The sequence below is a fragment of the Gekko japonicus genome, unplaced genomic scaffold (assembly GCF_001447785.1).
Source record: "Gekko japonicus isolate JY-2015 unplaced genomic scaffold, Gekko_japonicus_V1.1 scaffold1422, whole genome shotgun sequence".
NCBI classification, from domain to species: domain Eukaryota; kingdom Metazoa; phylum Chordata; class Lepidosauria; order Squamata; family Gekkonidae; genus Gekko; species Gekko japonicus.
Genome location: NW_015171545.1, coordinates 53,357 through 61,139, shown reverse-complemented (window position 1 = coordinate 61,139; position 7,783 = coordinate 53,357).

Here is a 7,783-nt window from a genome sequence, read left to right as displayed (position 1 = left end):
CATGGCCCCTCATACCTGCAAAAGACTCTGCAGTATACTTTCTGGTTTTCTGTTTTCCAGACACTGCACTGTAATTTGTATGATGGGGTCTTGTTCGCTGGAAAATCTGAAGAAAAGGGTTGCAATAGTTCTTGCCGTCCTAAAGTGAAGGTTTTGAGCATAGCTTACGACTGGGGCATTGATTTGCTTTTGATAACTGTAACTGCAGAGAGAGATCCGTCGGTGTTGAAAAGGCAGGCATCAACTAAAGCTTAGCTTGACAGGTTTATGTTTTCAAAGTGAGTCTGTTTTGCAGTGATTTGGGCACCATGTTGAGAAATGGCCAACTTTGAGTTATCTTCCTGTCAACCTGCACACTTTTTGATGAGCTGGCAAAGAGCGTGGTGAGCAAAGACTGAAACCAAGCCGAGGGGGCGGAGGGGGGATGCTTCTGCTCTTCTAAATAGTGGGCTTTAATTTTGCTGGGGCACTTTGTTCCCTCCTGCTATCAGTTTTTTAGCAAAACGGGGGGGATGTGAAACTTCATCCCTCTTCGACACTGATAGCGCAATATTCTGAAGATCTCGGTCTTCTGAGGTTTTGCATTTCCCTGTTCGTAAGGACAAACAGGGGGGGACTGTAAGCTTTCTTGAGAACAGTGTTCCCTCTAAGCTGAGTTAGTGTGAGTTAGCGCACAGTTTTTTAGCCTCCAGCTCACAGATGTTTGTCCTAGCTCAGGAAAGACGGCCCCAGAGCAAGCTAATTTATGCAGTAGTCAAATTGCTCGCTCACAACTTTAATGCCAGTTGCTCACAAAGGAGAACTTTTGCTCACAGGACTCTGCAACTTAGAGGGAACATTGCTTGAGAATATCAGTCCTTCAGCTTATCATTTGGGATATTTACACAGCAGGAAAATATTTGAATGGTTCTCCTTGTGGATGTTCCCGAGTCACAACACAATGACACCTCTGTGAAGAGGCCAAAGTGAGCGAGAGGACTGAAGCGCTGAATGGACTCAGGCAAGATGCTGCTCCTTGCTGAGTCAGGTCCCAGTAGGATTTCAGGGTTTTTCACCTCTCTAGAAACCTCAGCGATCAGAAGTTCAAGGTATTTTGAGTCAGGGAGATTTCAGCTTGCTGTAGCAAATCCTGCAGTTTAATTGAATAGCATTACACATTTTGGACTAATTTTGTTTGTCTGATCAACTTTCTTTGGCTGCATTCTTACACTGAGCCAAAATTGGGGGGGGGGCACTTCTGTGTGGTTCCTTCCCATTGAGATAATATGAGAAGCTCTACCTGAAGACCTTTACCATAGCACATGGCCCAGGACTCTGCACATTACCCCAAAGATGCAGAAAATAGCCATATTGCAATGGGTCCCATACCATCATGCATTATGGCTTGGCTTTTCTCTGTTTTGAGGTGTCATCCATTATATCATACATTAACAGAAGACGCTGTGAACTTACTAAAATGTCTAGCATTTACAAATCCTATGCAACATGGGAGAGCATTTTGGCAAAGGAGGGAATTAAATTTTGGGTACCTTCCTTTACACTGTTTTAGCACCTCCCATTCTAATTAATTATTTAACGATCGTATGGCAGTGGGTATAGTATAGCCAGGAGATCCAAAGATTGCCTGGCAGCCCGAAACTCTAGCTCTTTGTGTGTATGTGTGTCAAGCTAGGTTTACTTTTTGGGCTGAGAGAACTGTGATTGACCCAAGGTCACCCAGCTGGCTTCAGGTGGAATGAGGTATGAAACCCAGTTCTCCACATGAGAGTCCACCGCTCTTAACCAGTCTACCAAAGTGGCTCCATTGTAAGAAGGATTATGCTGGTCAATGGCAGTGAAAGGTAAGAGCATACAAAAAAGAGAGTTGAAAGTGAGAGTCCCCCATCCCATTCTAGAACCTATTGGAAACTGAATTCCATGTGTTCCGTCAAAAGAACTGAAATTCCTCTGGTAAGTCCTGGACTCTCAAAGTACATTTTCTAAAACTGTATGCCATGTTGGGCATGAATAGAAGCCTCTTGGATGGCCAAGCTATGCCATGCTGGGATGGAGCAAGAGGCCAACCATCACATTGTCTTGGCACAGGAAGCCTCTACAGAGGTGTGGCATGGCCGAGAATGCCACAAACACCTCCAGAGGTCCTAATAATGAAATAAGTAATTCATTATTTTACTAAAAATAGGCCCCTGCACAGCAGACAAGCACAGAGATTACTAGTCCTACAAAAATTGCAGTTACTACTCATCACTGTTAAAAGCTTCAGTCGCTTGGGGGGGAAATGTCTTGTCAAGGAGGGTTACTCTGAACTGCCATTGCTATTATGAAGAGCTGAATCTTGACAAAAATATGGATACTTGTTTATGTTCAGCAGCTGCTGACTGTGTGTTCATGGGTGTTTTGAGAAACCCTGCTGCCATTACCAGAACACCAAGCAAAACAACCATTAATTTAATGAATCTGGAGGTCTAGGGACACGACAGGGAGGTCTAGCACACTACAGGGACTCAGGTCCCCCTGAGAAGGGTAGGTTGCCCCCTGTAGGTGTTGATGCCACAGTGGAGAAGTTGTGGCGGCCATGAAAGAGAAAATTGGGGATGGGGGTGGGCAGACCTCATCATCAGGTGAATGAACAGGCTTTCTCCCCGGTGATTGGATAGAAATGAAGAGCTGCCAATGCTCCCTGAACAGCATGAAGCACACTGCTGCTCCTGAGCTTAACATAGACATGGGGCCAAACCTACCTAGTGACAACCTGTATAGTAGGTGGTCAGTATGGTGTAATGATTACAGTACTGGAGTATAGAGATCCACCCTTTCCAAGTCCAGCTTATGGGTTAAGGGTAAAATGGGTATGTGTGTAATGATTACAGTACTGGACTACAGAGATCCACCCTTTCCAAGTCCAGTTTATGGGTTAAGGGTAAAATGGGTATGTGTGTTATGTATGCAACCCAAAGCTCCTTGGAAGTCCACAACAGCAATGTAATGGATTAATCAATATAATCTATACTATTTACAAGCAGTGTTCCCTCTAAGCTGAGTTATTTTGAGCTGGCTCACAGTTTTTTAGCCTCTGGCTCACACATGTTTGTCTTGGCTCAGGAAGGAGGGCTCCAGAGCAAGCTAATTTATGCAGTAGTCAAATCGCTTGCTCACAACTTCAATGCCGGTAGCTCACAAAGGAACATTTTTGCTCACAAGACTTCACAGTTTAGAGGGAGCATTGTTTACAAGTGCATGAAATTGGAGAATGACCTGAGCAGGTTAATAGGAATGCTGTAACCACTGTGGATACTCCAAGGTGTTCTAGTGGTGGTGCAGTGTACGTCTTACAAACGCCACCTGATAATATCATACATTATTACTTTCAATAATGTATTCGGTGCATTTCTTGGGAGGAGAAACGGACCCTAAACAGCAGTTGTAAAAAGTGTCAGATTGTGGGGAGGAGATGTCCCATGTGTTGTTACAAAGTGGCTGGTTTTATTTGACATTCCTGTGAGCTTGAGCCTAAATAGTAATTAAGAAATCCAATTCAATTAATTTAGGAGCTGTATTAGCTCAAAAGCCTGGAGGACAACTGATAGAAAACAGAGTGGAACTGAGGCTTGTGGGGGAAACACAAGCAACCTACTTGGGTTTCCTAGTCACCATCTGTTCCTAGAGATTTTCAGTTCTCCCAGTATAAGTTCACAGCTGTAGCCTTTTTGGAATTGACTCTATTTTTTGCACAGCTGTTTCCATGAGACTAATGAGGAAAATAGAACTAACTGGAAATCATGGGTTTATATGCCAAAGTGCAAGACTCAGCACTGCCAGAGATTCCTGAGCTAGGAATCCAGTTCACCAGATCTGTCTGCAATGGCCATAGCTCCTTAGCAGTCAGAAAAAATCTGCACATGCTCAGGGAATATGCTAAAAACTCATAAATCTTCTTCAGATCTATTTATCTATGTATCTATGATGTATCTATGACATAAAAAATAGAGTGCTCTAATATGCAATCTAAGCATAAAAAGCAATCAAAATGTAACAAAGCAGATATCTTCATTCTGAATTGTGTACTATCGTCTTGTGTGATATTTTCGTGTGTTGTTTTTATCTTGTTGATGGACTATTCTGTTGTTTATATGTGTTTGCAATTTGCTGTTGCTTTGTCAGCCACCTTAAATCTAAGAAGATAAGGCAGGATACAAATATTTTAAATAAATTAATCGGAATGGCGTGCCTTGCTTTTGAACCATTTTTGAGGACCAGTTGCAATTACCAAGCAGCTAATTTGGCTTGAGCTCAGCACATATCCACCAATAATTATTACGTTTTGTGCAACATTTGAGCATGCGGCCACACTGAGGATAGTTAGCCTAATGAGCATACTTGGGCTCCTGATGACCCTCGTGTCACAAGTATACCTCCCCCCCTCCCCCGATCACTTCAAGCCCTGTTCTCTGTGGCCCACTATCAAAAGTAAAGTGTGTGGCAACCAGAGATGCCCCCCCCCAAATAGTGGTGCCTCGTTTGTGGAACATCCTCCCCAATGAGGTTCATTTCATCCCTAGTTTACTATCTCGCAGGAGCCAGGTAAAGGCAGCTTTAGTTCCCTGCATTTTTAGCTAGCTTTTAATTAATTTCTATCCAGCAGGGTTAGTACAGAACTGTCTTCTTTCTAGACACTGATGTTTTGCTGATTATGATTTTAGGCTACTTTATGACACTTCCTGAACATAGTTTTATGGTCTTCTTACTGCTAAGTGGAGTCTTGGTTTTATGGCATTTCACAGGAGGAAGGCTGTCGTTTTATTCGCTCTTCTTGTTTTAAGACATTCTAAGCTGCATCATGCTGTTCAGTTGTGTGGGCTTCTTTTCTGCCTCATGCTCAGCTCTTTTGCTCACGCTGTGATCCTCCTCAAGGAGGTATCTTGAAAGGAAGCCGGCAAATATTCCAAGGGAAGCAAGGAATAAAATGCAGCCACTCTGTTTGCACTGAGAAGTTTTTTTTCTCGAAAGCTCCAGTGTGGACAATGTGAGGCAAGGAACTACTGAGACTTACAAAGAATGTGCAAAGCAGAATGGTGGTCAACCAGGTTTAAGAACCACCGTTTTCGCCCAATTTGTATTATTTTTTTCATCTTTCCTGGCCCCTGGCCAAAAATAGCATGAGACAGGATGGAAAACAATAGAAAAAATTCTTTTTGATTGATGCCTCTTTGATTCAGGGATCTTGATTGCCCATTCATGGAAATAAGAACATCTCCCAAGATCAGTTTGATGTATGACTGAACGATTATTTCCATCTTCCATGATAGTGCATGGCATGAGCAGCTTGTAGATAAGAAGCTATCTTATACGAAGTCAGTTCATTTGTCAATCTGTTTGTTCTGCCAGTAAATGTAAGGTGTGTTCTGATGAGACCAAGTTAGGGTCCTTTCTAAGATTTCAGGCATCATTTTTGGCCACTCATGTCCATTTTATGCTATTGTTATATCCTGGCTTGCTTGAATGGTGTTGGCCTCCCCCCCCCCCATGGTTTATGTTTTAATACTTTTATTTTCTTGATTACAAGTTGCCTGTAGCAGGTCTCTGGAGAGGTGGCATATAAATTTCCAAAATAGAATTAGATCCTTTTCATGGGAAACATCTGGACAGAGATGTAATACATATAAAGCATGTGCTTTTCCATGGAGCTACAACATCTTGTATCCTGTGTGAGCATTTTCAGGTTTGTCCCAGGTTCATTATTGTCACAACTTTGCTACACCAGTCTTGATACATTGTAGACTTCGTGGGTGGTTTGCAGTGCATACTTTCTCTACACAGAAGTGCTGTCTATGCAGAAAGTCATCATACTATTTGCTTGAACACCCAACCAAAGGAAAAAATTCTGTGAAAATCAGTGAATACTAGTTGGTCCTTTGTTGTTGTTGTTCAGTCGCACAGTCGAGTCCGACTCTTCGCGACCCCATGGACCAGATCACGCCATGCCTTCTGGTCTTCCGCTGTCCTCTGAAGTTTGCTCAACTTCATGTTCGTTGCATCTATGACACTGTCTAACCATCTCATCTCATTGGTCCTAACATTTATTAAAATATGGATACTCCACCATTTCACTGTTCCAGTCCATAAGGTGGCTTGCAAAAAACACATTCATTTAACCTCATTACTTCACTTTTGCTTTGGTTCCTGAGCAGCTGGACCAATACAACAGGATGAAACATGTGACTACCCCTACTGGTTGTATCCCTGTACTGGGATTATATTGGAGTAATAAGTGGTATATGCAAACAGTGCATGCCTTCTTTTGCAGTCACAAAGGACTGGGGACTTTTTTTGGGGGGGGGGGGAATGAGAATTGTAATTTTCGGTTAGTATGACACCTAGACACAATCTCCAGGCAACTGGGCAACTATATATTTGAATGCAAGCTTGTATTTATGTGTAGGAATGCCACCAGATTCTTTAAATATTTTAATTTTTAAAGCATTCATTACATGTAGTTCTGTTTTTCTGAGGTCGGAGAATTCCTTCACAGTGCAAGCCTGTATAAGAAGCCCTTCCATTTCATTCTGGCCTTACGTTTCTTGCACTTCTTCGTGAATATAAAAAGATAATTGAAACAGAGACCTGCCATTCCACAAAGACATAGCTGACATGGGTGGGCCTGTCCAGACTAAGATCCCAACACTCAGCAATAAAATCTGCAGAAATCCTGCAACCACAAAATTTCATTCTAGGGAATGAATGGTTGTGAACGTGGATGCAATCAACTCCACCCAATATCCGTAACCTGATAATGTGAGTGTTGTGCTTTCCAGGGAGATGTGACAGAGCTCTTTGAGCTCTCCCCAGCTACAACTGAGTGGAATGAAAAATCTAGATATTAGTATTTATGGGGATTACCCAACTGGTCTGCATACCCATTGTATCAACTTGGTTAAATCTTTGATATTATTATATATTTCCTGTGTGTAACTCTGCCATACAATAAATAAATAAATAAATAATTTCTAGGGGTCTGTGATAAGTACAGATAACAAAACCTTCCTTCTAGTATGGGGCAGGTAGTAGGACACTGTATGCTATCTTTAGCATAGTTTTTAAACAGGTGTAGCAACACTATAGCAAACAGAGCTAATTGCTTCTGAAGACCTCAGTTATTTGAATGTTCTTTTTTGTTACACAGCTCATTAAATATCTTTCTAGTTCACAGTTATTTGATTTCTCCTGGCTTTTTAAAGCTGCCTGTAACGGGTGCTTTAATTATTCAGGAACAAGAGCTTCAAAATGCCATTATGATGACAAAGCGGGTAAACAAAATTATTAAAAGAAAAAAATGATGACAAAACGGTAAGAATTAGGTTACTGTCACCATTTTTGTAGGGTTTGAGGAACCCCTGCAGCACTGAAGGACTACAGAGTTTTTACACCACTGAAAGGGAGTGCTGCTACTGCCACTGGGTAGAAAACAATGCATCGCCACTACACTTTTATGCAAATCACTGCATTTATTCTCTTGTGCAACTCTCCGTACTGAAAATAAGCCATTAGAAACAAACATCTGGTTTGCAGAATGACACCTCGCCTAGACGGACACACACACGCACACACACTCTCTCAGGGTTTGAGCTAAGACACCTCTTGCTGTCGCAGTGCTTTTGGGGATCAGAAGCAGAAATACAAGCGCGAAATACCCCCAAATGACTTCAGATCTCACAGGCACGGAAGGAGATGAGCGTTCCACCGGGACTGGGGCTTTCGGGTAAATCGGGGGGGGGGGGGGGGGAGC